The sequence below is a fragment of the Hyla sarda genome, chromosome 11 (genome assembly GCF_029499605.1).
Source record: "Hyla sarda isolate aHylSar1 chromosome 11, aHylSar1.hap1, whole genome shotgun sequence".
In the NCBI taxonomy this organism is placed as follows: domain Eukaryota; kingdom Metazoa; phylum Chordata; class Amphibia; order Anura; family Hylidae; genus Hyla; species Hyla sarda.
Window position 1 is genome coordinate 61,646,725 of NC_079199.1, and position 19,983 is coordinate 61,666,707.

Genomic DNA, 19,983 nt, shown 5'->3' on the forward strand with positions numbered 1-19,983 from the left:
TATGACGACATGCGATAACAAATGTAACTATTCTAGCTCACCCATTTTTTACGCTTATTCATACCAAAGTAAACCAGCATAAAGTATCCCTGGTTGTCGATAGATGCATGCCAGTGGTAATATGCACACGGAGGCATGGGAAGACATTGTGGCTTTATCGGCATTCTGAAAATTATCCCTTTTTTGGGAGAAGTAACAGAATTAGCATTCTAAAATAGTAAAAACCCTGAAGAAGAAATAGCTCTTGTATGAAAAGCAGAAAACATTGTCCCTTTTCTGGGGATGATGGGTTGTGAATGTGTAGACCTGGCTGGAAGTAGGGTAATGGTGGATTGGTGTTACTAGTAGTACCTGCGTACAGCAGGTGGTGGCTGACTGATGTTAACAGCGTACAGCATGAGATGGAAGACAGATGTTTATAGCCTACAGCACGAGATGGTGGACTGATGTCACTAGCATACAGCATGAGATGGAAGACTGTGACTGATGTCACTGATGCGGTGAACACTTTCCCGAAGCCACACTAGAGGGTGGTCAAGAGAGAACACTTATGGCAAACTGGGAAAGTTCTGTCATTAGTCTAATCTGGTAAGCCAGACGTCCATGGGGTCTGGCTTGAAGTAGCAGGTTGGCCAAACAGTCAATTTCATTTTGGCCAGCAGCTGTGGTTGGCCGCAGGGTAGTTGCAAAAGCAAATGCAACAAATTTGAACTTGGCCAGCATCCCTGGCTAGCCACAGGGTGGTTGCAAACACAACATGTTTGGTGCTAGCCAGCAGCCTTGGCTGGCTGCAGGGGGGTTTCAAAAGCAAACATGTCAAATATGATTTTGGCTAGCAACCCTGGCTGGCCGCAGGGTGGTTGCAAAAGAAAGCAAGTAGCAGCAATGGAGCACAACTGGCTGTGGGTACTACTCAATCATGCCATGCAGGGTTTGGCTGTCTCAGCAAAATAATGGTGACTAGGTTGACCCTGGCTGCAGGGTGTTTGCAATCTCAACAAATTTGATTTCGACTAGCAGCCCTGGCTGGCTGCCGGGTGGTTGCAAAAGCAACTGCTATAAATGTGTTAAATTTTGCCCCAGCCAGGCGGCCCAGGCCTGGCTGGAAGTAGCAGCAATGAAGCAAACAGTTTTTCGGCCATGTATTGCCCCTGGCCATGGGTACTACTCTACATATCAACCATGGCATGCAGGGTACGGCTGTCTCAGCAAAATAATGGCAACTAAATACGCATTTTGGCCGCAGGGTGGTTGCAAATTTGATTTTGGCCAGCAACCCTAGCTGGCCGCAGGGTGTTTGCCTGAGCAAACACAATACATTTTAATTTTGCCCCAGCCAGGCAGCCCAGACTGGGAAATGGAGCAAAGACAACAGAAATGGAGCAAAGCTTGTTTTCGGCCATGTATTGCCCCTGGCCGAAGGTACTACTCCCCGTATCAACCATGGCATGCATGGTAAGGCTGTCTCAGCAAAATAATGGTGACTAGGATTGTATCACCTTGGCTGGGCACACCCTATTAGTTGCCTGAAGGCCGTGGAGTCCACAAGATGGTATGGGAGGGCCTGTGCCACCAACAACTTGGCCAGGTAGGAATTGAGGTGACTACAACAGGGTGACTGGGAGAATACTGTTGTCTGGAGGACATGCAACCCCAATAGATAACATGTCTAGCAAGTGAAGTAGACAGCATGGATTTTTCCAAGCGTGCCAAAAATTATCCCTTTTATTGTGGATGATGGGTTGTGTATGGGTAGGCCTGGATGCAAGTAGGGTGATGGTGGATTGGTGTTTCTAGTAGTATCCAGTGTACAGCAGACAGTGATGAGGTAGAGTTATCTGTAGCCAGCAGAAAGCAGGCATTGGTGTACTAGGTATACTTCTTCCCAGGCTTTGAGATATATGAGGTACTGACGTAGAGGCCGAAATCTATAATTTGGACCCTGCCTGCGCCTCACTTTCTCTCTGCAGATACGGCACTGTGCCTGCTTTCCTGCATCTGGTAACATAGCAAAGAATTTCCACATGGTAGGATACTGTAAATAGCTAGGTACATCAACACCCGACTGTTCTGTTCTGACTGTTCTGTTCTAGAAATTTTATTTTCTCAAGCCTTCAGATCCAGCACCAGCGTCGCCGTCACTTGCTCCTGAGCTGCTCGGACCAGAAGGCCCGCTGACATCCTTCTCTTTAAACTCCTCTTCATTATCCTCACCACTCCTCGCAGTTAGCACTTCTGATGTGTCATCATGGCCTCTTTGTTCACCCGCACCACATGCAACCATGATGCCTTTCAGAATCCTCATCACAACTACCAGCAGTCCCCCACTGCAGCCCCTTCTCCCACATTCAGCAACACGCTCCAAAGGCTGACCGGAGCTTCAGGGGGCCCGGTCGGCCTTGGACCTTTTCTTTTTTTTTTTGGCTTGCCAGTGAGTGACTGTGACTGTCTCTCACTGACTGCTGGGGGCCCACCACTACTCACTGACTGATTGACTGACTAGATACAGTCAGTCAGTCAGTCATACACACACACATGCTGCCTGTCACTGTCAGAAAAGAATCCCTGCAGCAGCGCGCCACTGCCACACATACCTCCAAGGCCAGCGGACGCTGCCTCTTTAAATCTGCGGTGGCCGGCGGGAGGTACTACTTCCTTGCACACACCCACTGCACATTGATACAGCACGCCAGCCCTGCTCCTCCTCATGCACAGTAGCGCTGTGGTGTGGCGGAACAGAGGAGAGGTACTCTACTGCTGCTGTGCGGCACCGCTGGGCCTGGCTATCACAGAGGTGAGTGGTGGCGGCGGCAAATGAGCCTAAGAGAACTGGAGCAGAGCCTGTCATAAATATGAGAAAAAAATATATACTGTGACTTGGGGCTGGGGGGCCTGGGGTAGAACTGAGCTATAGTGCGGTTGCAGGCAGCTGAGCTGGGGCCTGCTGCCTGGGGGTAAAATTTGAGGCCTACTATAAGGGGGCAACAATTAGCAGCAGAAAGGGCATACAACAATTATATGGTGGCAAGTTGTGTCCCATACAGTTGTTATGGGCTCCTCTTTGCTAACAACTTCCCCCCATATAGTTGTAGGCCTCTCTGAAAGGGGCCCGGACCTACCCCAACTATGGGGGCAACTATTAACAGAGGGGCCTACACAAACTATATGGAGCACCCTATATAGTTTGGGAAGGCCCCTCTGTTAATAGTTGCTTCCATATAGTTTGGGTAGCCCCCTCTGTTAATAGTTGCTTCCATATAGTTTGGGTAGGCTCCTCTGTTTATAGTTGCTCCCATATAGTTGTTTTAGGCCCCGGCCCCTCTCAGAGAGGCCTACAACTATATGGGGCAGAAACTACTAACAAGGGGCCTACCCAAACTATATGAAACACATACCCTTAAACTCCTCTATATAGCTTTTATTACATAACCCCTTAAGAAACATGATGTAAACATATGGTCTGCAACCGCTTCTGCATTTTGATGCACGCTCAGGAGCTGAGCGCTCTTCATACCCGGTGGGTCCAGGCAGCTATTAGTAGCCGGGACCCATGGCTAATGGCTGACATCGACGATCGGGCCTATGTATGGCATTAACTCTTTAGACGCCTAAATGGGATGAGCTCAAGCTGGCTGATCAGATGGTGGAAGGGCCCTTAACTGCCTCCTCGCCGTCCGATCAGGGCTCTTTTAGTGCAGAAAGTCACGGCAGGCGGCACTAATGGAGTGCCAATTACACTGATTTCTATTGGATACATTTCACTTCACTTTTTCAAATAAAATTATGTAAACATAAATATATGTGCTATCACCGTGTGCATTAGTGTCCGAACTATTAAAATATTAGATTACTTAAACCACATTTTCATTTTGATGGGACTTTTTGATAGCTTTTTATAAAACATTTTTTGGTATATGAAGTGACCAAAAATGTGCAGTTTTTGACTTTAGTGTTTTTTTACATTTACATAAAAAAACACTAAAGTAAAAAAACAGCACATTTTTGGTCAATTCATATGCCAAAAAAATGTTTTATAAAAAGCTATCAAAAAGTCCCATCAAAATAAAAATGCTACGGATAGAAACTACAGATCACGGCCCAAAAAATAAGCTTTCATACAGCCCCATATACGGAAAAATTAGAAAGGTATAGGTCTGTCTTACTTTTTACTGTCTTTGTAGTACTAAAAAGAAAGGTCTAGGGGCGGAGTCAAGGGCCCAAGGGCGGCGTCGGGGCAGACCACATCAGGGGGGGACAGGCCTTTAGCTGTGTAAGGGGTCCCAAAATTCCTGATGGTAGCCCTAACAGTGACCCAACTCCTCCTTGTGGCTAGTGCTATCCTTTTGTGTAGCAGAGGGGGGGGGGGGGGAGCAAAGACAGAGATGAATTAACAGACCCTCTAGGACAAACAATTCCATTACCAGACATATTTTTTTTTAAGGATCGTTTTATCTGTTTTGGGTAATTTTTCACCAACCTACTTGTCAACTTTAACAGGGTACTCCACTGGAAAACTTTTTTTTTATCAACTGGTGCCATAAAGTTAAACAGACTGGAAACTTACTTCTAATTAAAAATCTTAACCCTTCCAGTACTTATCAGCTGCTATATGCTCCAGAGCATGTTCTTTTCTTTTTGAATTTCCTTTCTGTCTGACCACAGTGCTCTCTACTGACACCTCTTTCCATTTTAGGAATTGTCCAAAGTAGGAGCAAATCCCCATTGCAAACCTCTCCTGCCCTGGACAGTTCCTGACAAGGACAGAGGTGTCAGCAGAGAGCACTGTGGTAAGACAGAAAGGAAATTCAAAAAGAAAAGAACTTCCTGTGGAGCATACAGCAGCTGATAAGTACTGAAAGGATTATGATTTTTAAATAGAAGTAATTTACAAATCTGTTTAACTTTCTGGCACCAGTTGATTTAAAAAAAAAACGTTTTCCAGTGGAGTACCCCTTTAAGTTTCAATGCTTTGAACTGAGTTTATCTTATAACAAGGCAAGTTTAATAAAACCAGCATTTAAAAAATACAGTTGCTTTAGAAGCCTTGCGTGTACACAACTAGAAATATTTAAGGGGTGTTTGCAGAAAAATATGACATTCAACAAAACTGTGTTAACAGGCCAGATACATGTCAGAGGAATACGCTTTTGCGTGCCAGAGATAACTGCACAAGGAGTACTGACAGTGTTTGAAGAACTATATATGTATTGAAGAACTATATATATAGTGATCTTATGTGGCCACATGATGGAGGCTGCTTGATTAATATATATGTCACATATGATTGAAATACAATTCACATATACATATACACACACATCGATATATATATATCATTTATTTTCCTGGATATGTAAATTAAAGGGGTTATCCAGCATAAGGTGATTTTAGTACGTACCTGGCAGACAGTAATGGACATGCTTAGGAAGGATCTGCGCTTGTCTTGGGGCTAAATGGCTATGTTGTGAGATTACCGTAACACTGTGGCTAGCTGTTTGTGAACTAGTATTTCCCATTTGACTTTTCTTTTTTTGACTACAAATCCCACAATTGACATATTATACATATATGCAATGTGTAGAGAAATATACAAGTCCTGCAGCAAGAAGAATCCACCGTGTCAGGTGGAGAGCCCCAACAGGGCGGGCCCATCCACTATAGTAGCCCACGCTGCTCATGTGACCCTCCCACACATCAGCCATATGACTCATTGAAACATAAATGAGCTGCATCCATTCAAATCAGTGTGGTTTTCAATCAGGGTGCCTCCAGCTGTTGCATTAGTTGCAGATTGATCCCTCCACCCATTGAATCAGACAATCTCCCTGTCATCAGCTGACTAGTGAGTCAGGTCTCGTCTGCATTGCAAGCTGGGAAAAATCCGAGACAACAGTCATTTTGTATGCTGGTAAAAAGAAATAATGGGGTGAAAATCACAGAAGAATTGTGAAAAAACCGTCACACACAGGTACAGACACTATATTATGAACTACACTAACTTGCTCTGTAGCATAGTCAAATAAAAAAAATTCCTGGAACATCCCTTTAATATTACAGCTAAACAGAGTATACAGTCATTGTCTTTGTACTACCATAATGTTTTAGAGCGCACAGAAAGGAAAAACGAAAGCTACTTAACTCCTTAACGACAAAGGACATATATTTACGTCCTCCGCAGGCTCCCGCAATATGCCGGTACCCGTGGCTAATCACCGATCACGGTGATGCCCTGTATTAACCCTTCAGACGCGGCAATCAAAGCTGACCGCCGCGTCTGAAGCGAAAGTGAAATTATCCCGGCTGCTCAGTCGGGCTGTTCAGGACTGCCGCGCTGAAATCGCGGCGTCCGGAACAGCTTACAGGACACCGGGAGGGACCTTACCTGCCTCCTCGGTGTTCGATCGGCGCATGACTGCTCCGTGCCTGAGATCCAGGCAGGAGCAGTCAAGCGCCGATAACACTGATCACAAGCATGTTAATACACGCCAGTGATCTGTGTAAAAGATCAGTGTATGTAATGTTATAGGCCCTTATGGAGGCTATAACATTGCAAAAAAAAAGTAAAAAAAAGTTTTAATAAAGATCATTTAACGCCTTCCCTAATAAAAGTTTGAATCACCCCCCTTTTCCCATAAAAAAATTAAAGTGTAAATAAAAATAAACATATGTGGCATCACCACGTGCGTAATGTCCAAACTATAAAAATATATCATTAATTAAGCCGCACGGTCAATGGTGTACATGTAAAAAAATTCCAAAGTCCAAAGAAGCGTATTTTTGGTCACTTTTTATACCATTAAAAAATGAATAAAAAGTGATCAAAAAGTCAGATCAAAACAAAAATGGTACCGATAAAAACTTCAGATCACGGCGCAAAAAAATGAGTCCTCGTTACGTCGTGTACGTGGAAAAATAAAAAAAGTTATAGGGATCAGAAGAGGACATTTTTAAACATATAAATTTTCCTGCATGTAGTTATGATTTTTTCGAGAAGTACAACAAAATTAAACCTATATAAGTAGGGTATCATTTTAACCGTATGGACCTACAGAATAATGATAAGGTGTCATTTTTACCGAAATATGCACTGCGTAAAAATGGAAGCCCCCAAAGTTACAAAATGGTGTTTTTTCTTCGATTTTGTCGCACAATGATTTTTTTTCTGTTTTGCCGTGGATTTTTAGGTAAAATGACTAATGTCACTGCAAAGTAGAATTGGTGATGCAAAAATAAGCCATATTATGGATTTTTAGGTGGAAAATTGAAAGGGTTATGATTTATAAAAGGTAAGGAGGAAAAAAACGAAAATGCAAAAACTGAAAAACCCTGCGTCCTTAAGGGGTTTAGGCAAGGTTAGCAGAGACAGTCACCACTTTTTACTGCCATCTGGAAAGGTATCAATGATCAGCCTCTGGAATGTTTCTTCTTTTCCCCCAGTAAACCATTGAATCATTTAATGAAAATTGCTTGACAGTTTTGGGAGATCATGTGATAAATGAAATATCATTACACACCTGCTTTACTTTTTGTCCTGGGTGGGAATAACGTGCCTGTATTATGGGGGCTCTGTGGGAGCAGCATCCTTCTGAGGGGGCTATCTTTCACCCCTTATACAAATTTCCTAACTATTATTAATAATACTGTGGAGGCAAAGCAGCTATAGGCACACTAGAGCTTTCATTGTAATAGAGGCCCTGTGGCTACTGCTGGACCTATCATTGTTACTGGCTAGCATTATTTCAGACCTGGCTATTTTAAGTTAAAGGGGTTTTTCAATTATAAGGAGACTTTAGTACTTACCTGCCTGACCATAATGGACATGCTTAGGAAGGATCCGTGCTTTCTTGGGGCTACATGACTGTGTTATGAGTCCACCAAAATGCTGTTGCTTTCTTTTTGCGAATTGACTATTTCCTGTTCCCACCCTCCAACTACAAGTCCCAGGATGGTTGGTTTAGAAATGGGTGGTCACTTTTCTTTCTCCTACACATCAGCCACCCACCCATTGCAGCACACCTGAGCTGCCTTGCATGCTGTGCTGTGCTTAAAAACTACAATTCCCTGCAGCCCTCTGGAGAATGATCTCCCTCCCACCAAACGGTTGCTCCACCCCTTAAAACTCAGACAGGCTCCCTTTCAACACCTGACTAGTGATGTACTGTCTTGGTCCACAATGCAACCTGGGAAAAGCTGAGACAACACTCTAAAAATAAACATTGGGGAAAAGATCACATAAGAGTTGTGAGACTACCCATCAAATACAGGTACAGACACTATGTTAGGAACTACGCTAACTTTACAGCCCCTGTAGCACAGTCAAATAAAAAAAATCCCAGAATTCCCCTTTAATGCCCACGAGTAGATACCTATGTAAAAAATGTTAAACTAAACATCTATTAGTAGTTCTGTATGTTATTGGTGAGGAGAATATGGCCAATATTGTGCTTCAGAATTCATTATTGGACAAAACAATTATATTTTATCATAACTGGATCTTTAAACATGTCTCACAGCAATCTAAACAATGTGTTCCTGCCGGTTAAACATTCCCTATTCACCTTTCAGACTCGTCAAGATGAAACACAAAAGCCCAGCTGGCCTTTAAAGGACAAAATATATAGAAGGACTTCTAATATTAATTGATTTACTTAGAGAGAGGCTTGTTTGGGAACAGCAAACAAAAGGTGTTAATGTATTCAGAGGTGACATTCACAAAATAATGTCATCTATTTCATTGTAAAATGTGCTGTGACAATTAATTATTGGTTATTATCCAATAGAGAATAAACAAAGCATATCAGGACATAAAAATCACTATGAATTTTAAACTATTGATCTGCCCTCCATTATGAAGTCTTTCAGTATTCTTTGTAGCATGAACTCTTGTGGCCTGCAGTCAGCAGTGTTAAAAGTCATATTGTAGCCATAGCCTGAAGGTGTCCAGGTGTCCACCTTGAACTCAAGTCATATGAACCAACTACCTTTGGCCGGTTCAGTTAACTGTTTAAACTCCACTCCATCTGTCTGGAGTGATGTCGTTCTAGGAGACACAATTCGGCGCCAGAGTGTTCTTGCTGTGGCTTGCTCCTTCCGTCTCCTAGTTGGGAACATGAATGTTTGTGTAGCACTGTGAGTTTGATCTCCTGGTGGTCAGTGGTTAGTAATTAATAACTTGCACATCCTCATACATGGTAGTTTGCTAGTTTTCCCCCTTATTCACATGAGCTGGTGTTTGTATATGTGCACACATACAAACACCAGCTCTGACCATGCTGTCAACAAGGTCCCTGAGGATTTTTGATGAGAGGAAATGTGTTGGGCCTATTAGGAATTAAATCCACAAGGATTGTCAATGTCTGGAACTCGGGTTTTTGTATGCAAAAGTTACTGTACAAAGTATGTGATGTAGGATTAACCCCCTATTAACACACATATTCATGTGTGGAGGTCGGGAGAAACAACTGTCAGCTGAATAAATGCAAAAATATTTTTAGCATTCCATAGATGGCTAGAAGGGTGGAGGAGTGTTTAAACTAGGGACTTGGGGAGAGGGAACCTACAGCAAAGAGGGGGAAGATAGTGTAGATAGAGAGGTGGGAATTATAAATGTGCCTGGGGGTGGAGTGGAGGGAGGGGTTAGAATAGTTAATAGGAATAGGCTTCATAGGAAAATAAACACCCTTGAATCCCATTAACCCCAATAACATAAAGGATGGAAATGTAAAGTGTATGTTCACAAATGCCAGAAGCCTAGCAAATAAAATGGGGGAGCTTGAGGCCTTGATACTGGAGGAACATATTGATATAGTTGGGGTCACTGAGACATGGCTGGACTCCTCGCATGACTGGGCTGTCAATCTGCAGGGGTTTACATTGTTTCGCAAGGATAGAATGAACAGAAAAGGTGGTGGAGTCTGTCTGTATGTAAGAAGTGGTATGAAAGTCAGTGTGAACGATGCCATAGTGTGTGATGATTTTGAGGATGTGGAATCACTGTGGGTAGAATTACAAAAGGAGGGAAATACAGAAAAAATTATATTTGGGGTAATCTACAGACCCCCTAATATCACTGAGGAGATAGAAGTTCGGCTTCATAAACAAATAGAGAGGGCCGCCCGGGCAGGTACAGTGGTAATAATGGGAGATTTTAACTATCCAGATATAGATTGGGGTCCGGGGTTGGCTAGAACTACAAAGAGGCGACAATTCCTAAATTTATTGCAGGATAATTTTATGGGCCAGTTTGTGGAGGACCCAACAAGAAGTGATGCCTTGTTGGATCTGATCATTTCCAACAACGCAGAGCTGGTTGGTAATGTAACTGTGCGGGAAAACCTTGGTAATAGCGACCACAATATAGTTACTTTTGACTTAAAATGTAGAAAACAAAGACAGGCGGGGAAGGCAAAAACATATAACTTTAAAAAGGCAAACTTCCCTGGGCTGAGGGCTGCACTACAGGACATAGACTGGGGGGAGGTGTTGTCAAATACTGATACAGAAGGTAAATGGGACATCTTTAAATCAACTCTAAATAACTATACATCTAAATATATACCAAAGGGGAACAAATATAAACGATTAAAACTAAATCCTACATGGCTGACACATGATGTTAAAAGAGCAATAAACAACAAAAAAATAGCCTTCAAAAAATACAAATCTGATGGGTCAGCGATAACATTTAAACAGTACAAAGAGCTTAATAAAATCTGTAAAAATGTAATAAAAACAGCAAAAATTCAAAACGAGAGACAGGTGGCCAAAGAAAGCAAAACTAATCCTAACTATTTTTTTAGATATATAAATGCAAAAAAACCAAGGACAGAGCATGTAGGACCCCTTAATAATGATAATGGGGAGGTTGTCACAGGCGATCAAGAGAAAGCGGAGCTACTGAATGGGTTCTTTAGTTCTGTATACACTATGGAAAAAGGAGCTGACATTGGCCAGGTCAGTGCTGGTAACACATCATGTAATGTCCTGAACTGGCTTAATGTAGAGATGGTACAAGGTAAGTTAAGTGATATAAATGTAAGCAAATCCCCAGGGCCGGATGGACTACACCCAAGAGTTCTTAGAGAGGTAAGTTCAGTAATATCTGTACCCCTGTTCATGATATTTAGAGATTCTCTGGTGTCTGGTATTGTGCCAAGGGACTGGCGCAAGGCGAATGTGGTGCCAATCTTCAAAAAGGGTTCTAGGTCTTCCCCAGGAAACTATAGACCGGTAAGTTTAACGTGCATTGTGGGTAAATTGTTTGAAGGACTTATAAGGGATTACATACAGGAATACATAGGGGATAATAGTATTATAAGTGATAGCCAGTATGGGTTTACTAAGGATAGAAGTTGTCAAACCAATCTAATTTGCTTTTATGAAGAGGTGAGTAGAAGCCTTGACAGAGGAATGGCTGTGGATATAGTGTTTCTGGATTTTGCTAAAGCGTTTGATACTGTCCCTCATAGACGTCTGACAGCTAAGTTAAGGTCTTTGGGTTTGGAAATTTTAGTTTGTAACTGGATTGAACACTGGCTCATGGATCGTACCCAGAGAGTGGTGGTCAATGATTCGTACTCTGATTGGTCCCCGGTTATTAGTGGTGTACCCCAAGGTTCAGTACTGGGCCCGCTGTTGTTTAATTTATTTATCAATGATATAGAGGATGGTATTAACAGCTCTGTTTCTATCTTTGCAGATGACACCAAGCTTTGTAGAACGGTACAGTCTATAGAGGATGTGCATAAGTTACAAGATGACTTGGATAGACTAAGTGTCTGGGCATCCACTTGGCAAATGAGGTTCAATGTGGATAAATGTAAAGTTATGCATCTGGGTACTAATAACCTGCATGCATCGTATGTCTTAGGGGGGATTAAACTGTCAGAGTCACTGGTAGAGAAGGATCTGGGTGTACTTGTAGATCACAGACTACAGAATAGCATGCAATGTCAGGCTGCTGCTTCCAAAGCCGGCAGGATATTGTCATGTATCAAAAGAGGCATGGACTCAACGGACAGGGACATAATACTCCCCCTTTATAAAGCATTGGTACGGCCTCACCTGGAATATGCTGTTCAGTTTTGGGCACCTGTCCATACAAGGGACACTGCGGAGTTGGAAAGGGTGCAGAGACACGCGACTAAACTAATATGGGGCATGGAACATCTTAGCTATGAGGAGCGATTAAAGGAGTTACAATTGTTTAGTCTTGAGAAGAGATATTTAAGGGGGGATATGATAAACGTATATAAGTATATTAATGGCCCATACAAAAAATATGGAGAAAAACTGTTCCAGGTTACTAACTATGTAACTATGTAAAACATTTCTTAAGCCATTTGGCTAAGATCAAGTGTAGTTAGTATCTGTACTTATTGGAAGCCCCAAAAGGCAGGATGCAGAAAGTGCAGGCATTGCTAGTCTACCAGGAACAGTCAATATGAGGCATACAGCCTGAACATGAATGAATGCACAGAGTAATATGTTGGTGGTGCTCATTTGTGGAAACAGCAGCATGTATATTCAATTCAAGACTTCAAGAATTACAAAAGCACTCACTGGGTACAATGTAACTTCTTTATTTCATGGAATCCATAAAGACAGGTTAAGCGGCGGTATGCCGCTTTCAACAGTGAGACGCCAGTGCGCACTGATTGCCGCCGCCTTAACCTGTCTATATGGGTTCCACGAAATAAAGAAGTCACATTGTACCCGATGAGTCCCTTTGTAATTCTTGAAGTCTTGTACTTATTAGAAGTATTAGGAACTACTGAGACAGAATGGGTATATACACATGAAGTGGTACAGGTATACCAGCGTGTTCTGGAGTTGGCCCAATGTCTACCCTATAGCTGCCCTGAAGCGACCTGGCCCTCTGTATGTGGCAATCAAGCTTTAATATGGTAAGAGCAGGGAAACATTGGGGGAGATTCATCAAAACCTGTGCAGAGGGAAAGTTGTCCAGTTGCCTATAGCAACCAATCAGATTGCTTGTTTAATTTTTCACAGGCCTTCCTAAAAATGAAAGAAGCGATCTGATTGGTTGCTATGGGCAAGTTTTCCTCTGCACAGGTTTTGACGAATCTCCTCCATTGTGTCTTGGGGAGTGAGAAATCACTGGGTGGGGGCAAGACCACTGAGTTAAAGCATGAAAGCACCTTTCCTTTCCCACTCTGTTTGGCCCTTTATCCCTTCATTCCCAGCCTTCTGGCTGCTGGTCTCAGAGAATCTTTTATAGGTCCAGCCAGGTGTCCGAGCTGTAATGCGCAACACACATCTACTTTTTTATTATTTTTGTTTGTCATTGTGCCACTTTTGCGTGTTGTGTGAAAAAGGAAGCAGATGTTATTAGCAGTCCAGATTTGTACAGACTCTGACATGGCCATATACATTAGATAGATGACGATTGAACAGCTGCTAAATAAGCAATGGTCTGATGAATGATCATTCTGCAGACACAACCATATGCCATATACATTTCAGTCCATATTGTCCATTCCACTTACAAAGTTACATAGTTAGTACGGTCGAAAAAAGACATATGTCAATCAAGTTCAACCAGGGAATTGAAGGGTAGGGGTGTGGCGCGATATTGGGGAAGGGGTGGGATTTTATATTTCTTCATAAGCATTAATATTATTTTGTTCCAGGAATGTATCTAATCCTGTTTTAAAGCTGTTCATTTTTCCTGCTGTGACCAGTTCCTGAGGTAGACTGTTCCATAAGTTCACAGTTCTCATGGTAAAGAAGGCGTGTCGCCCCTTGAGACTAAACTTTATCTTCTCCAGACGGAGGGAGTGCCCCCTCGTCCTTTGGGGGGGGGGGGGGGTTAACCTGGAACAGTTTTTCTCCATATTTTTTGTATGGGCCATTAATATACTTATATACATTTATCATTATCCCCCCTTAAACGTCTCTTCTCAAGACTAAACAATTGTAACTCCTTTAATCGCTCCTAATAGCTAAGATGTTCCATGCCCCATATTAGTTTAGTCGCACGTCTCTGCACCCTTTCCAGCTCCACAGGTGAGGCCGTACCAATGCTTTATAAAGGGGGAGTAGTATGTCCCTGTCCCTCGAGTCCATGCCTCTTTTGATACATGACAATATCCTGCCGGCCTTAGAAGCAGCAGCCTGACATTGCATGCTATTCTGTAGTCTGTGATCTACAAGTACACCCAGATCCTTCTCTACCAGTGAATCTGCCAGTTTAATCCCCCCTAAGACATACGACGCATGCAGGTTATTAGTACCCAGGTGCATAACTTTACATTTATCCACATTGAACCTCATTTGCCAAGTGGATGCCCAGACACTTAGTCTATCCAAGTCATCTTGTAACCTATACACATCCTCTATAGACTGTACTGTGCTACAAAGCTTGGTGTCATCTGCAAAGATAGAAAAAGAGCTGTTAATGCCATCCTCTATATCATTGATAAATAAATTAAACAACAGCGGTCCCAGTACAGAACCTTGGGGTACTCCACTAATTACCGGGGACCAATCAGAGTACGAATCATTGACCACCACTCTCTGGGTACGATCCATGAGCCAGTGTTCAATCCAGTTACAAACTAAAATTTCCAAACCCAAAGACCTTAACTTACCTGTCAGACATCTATGAGGGACAGTATCAAACGCTTTAGCAAAATCCAGAAACACTATATCCACAGCCATTCCTCTGTCAAGGCTTCTACTCACCTCTTCATAAAAGCAAATTAGATTGGTTTGACAACTTCTATCCTTAATAAACCCATGCTGGCTATCACTTATAATACTATTATCCCCTATGTATTCCTGTATGTAATCCCTTATAAGTCCTTCAAACAATTTACCCACAATACACGTTAAACTTACCGGTCTATAGTTTCCTGGGGAAGACCTAGAGCCCGTTTTGAAGATTGGCACCACATTCGCCTTGCGCCAGTCCCTTGGCACAATACCAGACACCAGTGAATCTCTAAATATCATGAACAGGGGTACAGATATTATGAACTTACCTCTCTAAGAACTCTTGGGTGCAATCCATCTGGCCCTGGAGATTTGCTTACATTTATATTTCTTAACTTACCTTGTACCATCTCTACATTAAGCCAGTTCAGTACCTTACATGATGTGTTACAAGCATTGACCTGTCCAATGTCAGCTCCTTCTTCCTTAGTATATACAGAACTAAAGAACCCATTCAGTAGCTCCGCTTTCTCTTTATCGCCTGTGACAACCTCCCCATTATCATTATTAAGGGGTCCTACATGCTCTGTCCTTGGTTTTTTTGCATTTATATATCTAAAAAAATATTTAGGATTAGTTTTGCTTTCTTTGGCCACCTGTCTCTCATTTTAAATTTGTGCTGTTTTTATTACATTTTTACATATTTTATTAAGCTCCTTGTAGTGTTTAAATGTTATAGCTGACCCATCAGATTTGTATTTTTTTAAAGCTATTTTTTGGTTGTTTATTGCTCTTTTAACGTCATTTGTCAGCCATGTAGGATTTAGTTTTAATCGTTTATATTTGTTCCCCTTTGGTATATATTTAGCTGTATAGTTATTTAGAGTTGATTTAAAGATGTCCCATTTACCTTCTGTATCAGTATTTGAGAACACCTCCCCCCAGTCTATGTCCTGTAGTGCAGCTCTCAGCCCAGGGAAGTTTGCCTTTTTAAAGTTATATGTTTTTGCCTTCCCCGCCTGTCTTTGTTTTCTACATTTTAAGTCAAAAGTAACTATATTGTGGTCGCTATTACCAAGGTTTTCCCTCACAGTTACATTACCAACCAGCTCTGCGTTGTTGGAAATGATCAGATCCAACAAGGCATCACTTCTTGTTGGGTCCTCCACAAACTAGCCCATAAAATTATCCTGCAATAAATTTAGGAATTGTCGCCCCTTTGTAGTTTTAGCCAACCCCTGACCCCAATTTATATCTGGATAGTTAAAATCTCCCATTATTACCACTGTACCTGCCCGGGCGGCCCTCTCTATTTGTTTATGCAGCCGACCTTCTATCTCTTCAGTGATATTAGGGGGTCTGTAGATTACACCAAGTACAATTTTTTCAGTATTTCCCTCCTTTTGTAATTCTACCCACAATGATTCCACATCCTCAGAATCATCACACACTATGGCATAGTTCACACTGACTTTCATACCACTTCTAACATACAGACAGACTCCACCACCATTTCTGTTCATTCTATCTTTGCGAAACAATGTAAACCCCTGCAGATTAACAGCCCAGTCATGCGAGTGTTACGCCGAGCGCTCCGGGTCCCTGCTCCTCCCCGAAGCGCTTGCGGCGTTTCTCTCCCTGCAGCGCCCCGGTCAGACCCGCTGACCGGGAGCGCTGCACTGACATTGCCGGCGGGGATGCGATTCGCATAGCGGGACGCGCCCGCCCGCGAATCGCATCCCAAGTCACTTACCTGTCCCGGTCCCCGGCTGTCATGCTCTGGCGCGCGCGGCTCCGCTCTCTAGGGCGCGCGCGCCAGCTCTCTGAGATTTAAAGGGCCAGTGCACCAATGATGGTGCCTGGCCCAATCACCCTGATTAGCTTGCACCTGTTCCATGCTCTACTTATACCTCACTTCCCCTGCACTCCCTTGCCGGATTTTGTTGCCTTGTGCCTTGAGAAAGCTTTACTGTGTTACCCATACTGTGTTCCAGATCTCCTGCTATTCCACCATTGACTACGAACCTTGCCGCCTGTCCCGACCTTCTGCTACGTCTGACCTTGCTCTTGTCTACTCCCTTGTACCGCGCTTATCTCAGCAGTCAGAGAGGTTGAGCCGTTGCCGGTGGATAAGACCTGGTTGCTACCGCCGCTGCAAGACCATCCCGCTTTGCGGCGGGCTCTGGTGAATACCAGTAGCAACATAGAACCGGTCCACCGACACGGTCCACGCCAATCCCTCTCTGGCACATAGGATCCACCTCCTGCCTGCCGAATCGTGACAGCGAGGAGTCCAGCCATGTCTCAGTGACCCCAACTATATCAATATGTTCCTCCAGTATCAAGGCCTCCAGCTCCCCAATTTTATTTGCTAGGCTTCTGGCATTTGTGAACATACACTTTACATTTCCATCCTTTATGTTATTGGGGTTAATGGGATTCAAGGGTGTAAGTTTTATTTTCCTATGAAGCCTATTCCTATTAACTATTCTAACCCCTCCCTCCGCTCCACCCCCAGGTACATTTATAATTCCCACCTCTCTATCTACACTATCTTCCCCCTCTTTGCTGTAGGTTCCCTCCCCTCAAGTCCCTAGTTTAAACACTCCTCCACCCTTCTAGCCATCTTCTCCCCAAGCACAGCTGCACCCTCCCCATTGAGGTGCAGCCCGTCCCTACGGTAGAGCCGGTAACCGACAGCGAAGTCAGTTGTTTTAACTGGCCATACATGATCACAGACATTGCGGAAAGAATGGAAGATCTTTCTGGAAATGTTCTGGGAAAGACCTAAGAACATTCTTTGGTGAAAGATCATTTGTGGAAAGATCTTTTCTAAATGACAACTTTTTTTGACAACTTTTATCGACCGAAAAATGTAAACACTGTTGACATGCTAGATGATGAAAGTCTCATTGGTTGGCTAAAATGATTGTTGTTATGTTTCACCAACAAAAAATCACTTTAGTGGAAACCCTTAGGCTAGGATTCCATAGTTTTTTTCCCCAGCATTTTTTCACCTGAAAAAAACACCAGAAAAAACGCCAGTGCAACTTTCTGCGTCTGACGTTTTTTCTGGCGTTTTTGTATTTGAGTTGAAATTGCATATTTGGCTCCTTTGGCGTTTTTTTCAAAATGTGTATGGTACCAAAAAAAAAAAAAAGGATGCAGTAGGGATGGGAAAAAATTTATTTAAGGAAATTTTTATTTTTTATAATGAACTTTTAATTAATTTATAATAAAGTGTGTGTATTTCACTTTTTTTTTCTCAGACTGTTCCATGATGGAAGTAGTACTACCTGTACTAATAGACATATCGCCCCGGGTGTCAGTCTTGACACCCGATGCGATCGTCCATAATATAGCAGAGATGTGGAGCGGCTCTATACTGGGTTCTAATTTCTGCTCTGTACTCCGGCCAGTGATGTGAATAGAACATCATTCATTCATATTTTCCACCCAGAGTGGTGATTGGCCGGATGGTTGCAGCCAATCACCGCTCTCAGCGGGAAATATGAATGAGCGATGTTCTATTCACATCACTGGCCGGAGTATAATGCAGAGCGGGCTCCATGATGGAAGTAGTAGTACCTGCAGTTAAGGACAGATCAAAGCGAGTATCACTCCTGACACCCGATGCGATTGCCCTATCAATTGCAGAGATGCGGAGCGGCTTTCTCCTGCGCTCCGCATCTCTGCAATAGATAGGACAATCGCATCGGGTGTAAGGAGTGATACTCGCTTTGATCTGTCCTTAACTGCAGGTACTACTACTCCCATCATGGAGCACGCTCTACTCCAGTTTGGGAGCTGTAGTACCTGCAGTTAAGGAAAGATTACAGCGAATGTCACTCCTGAATCCCGCTGTGACCCTCCTGTATAATGTATAATAGATGTGACCGGCTGCTCTTCTATGGTCCCCTCCACTGACGTATATATACACACCTATTCATATTTCCCACAGAGAGCTGTGATTGGCTGGAACCATCTGGCCAATCACAGCTCTCTGTGGGAAAAATGAATAGTGTATATATACGGCAGAGCAGGGGACCATAGAAGAGCGGCCAGCTGCATCTGTACATTATACAGAAGGATTGCAACGGACCCTGGGGCGATCTGTCAAGTAGTACAGGTACTACTTCTCCCATCATGAAACAGTGTGTGTTTCATGCTGGGAGTAGTAGTACCACCTAAAAAAAAAAGAAAAAAAAGTGAAACACACACACACACACACACTACATTTTTATTATTGGCGGATATATTTTTAGTGCCCTGCCTGCCCACATAAATTGATCCCTGTTTAAAAATGTATAAAACTTTTGTTATAAAAAAAGATAAATTTCGTTACATACAATTTTTTCCATCACTACTGAAGACCAAAAGAGAATAAAAAACGCCTGCAAAAGCAGCAAAGTTAAAACCCACAAGGCGTTTTTCTTAGCATAGACTTCTATGAGAGAACAACGCCACGATTTCAGGTAAAAAAAAGTCATAGGCTCAACATGCTGCGATTTTGCAAAACCACCAAGGAAGCAAAAAAGAGTGAAAAAATGGCAAAAGGATTAAAAAAAACACCAAACTGAAAAGCACCAAGTGGAAAAAGAATTTTGCGATTTCTCATTGATTTACAGCTGGTGTTTTTCTTGGCGTTTTTCCACAAACAAAAACAAGTAGAATTCCAGCCTTAGATTTACATAAACTTTAAAGGGGTTATCCACCATAATGTGATTTTAGTAGTACGTACCTGCCAGAACTGGGTATTTCCTGTTGAATTTCATTCTTTAAACTACGCATTCCATAGTTTGTAAGTATGAGGTCACTTTCCTCCCTCCCACACATCAGCCACCCCACCCATTGAGAAACACATGTGATCCCTTCAATGCAATACACCAATGTTTTCTAATCAGGGTGCCTACAGTTGTTGCAAAATGATCTCCTTTCCACTCAGCGGTCCCTCCACCCATTGAAGCAGGACAGACTCCCTCTGATCACCTGACTAGTGTTGTCAGGTCTCGACGCACTGAAGCCTGGGAATTCCCGAGACATGAGTAATTTTGTATGCTGTTATAAAATAAATATTGGGTGATGATCACACACTCACACACAGGTACAGACACTATATTATGAACTACACTAACTTTACAGCCCCTGTAGCATAGTCAAATAAAAATAAAAATAAAAAAATACTGGAATACCCCTTTAAACTAATGTATATACAATCATTTTAGGGATTATACCCCTGGCTACCTCTATCCTCAAGCTCTACATTTGTAACTGATAGTTTTTACTATGATTCTGACATTCTATATG

General features: G+C 42.7%; 1 protein-coding gene across 9 annotated transcripts in view; it reads left to right on the forward strand.

Moving 5' to 3' along the window:
* The window catches only part of RYR3 (ryanodine receptor 3), a 991,818-nt gene that overhangs the window by 411,375 nt on the left and 560,460 nt on the right, over positions 1-19,983 (forward strand). The window lies entirely within an intron of this gene.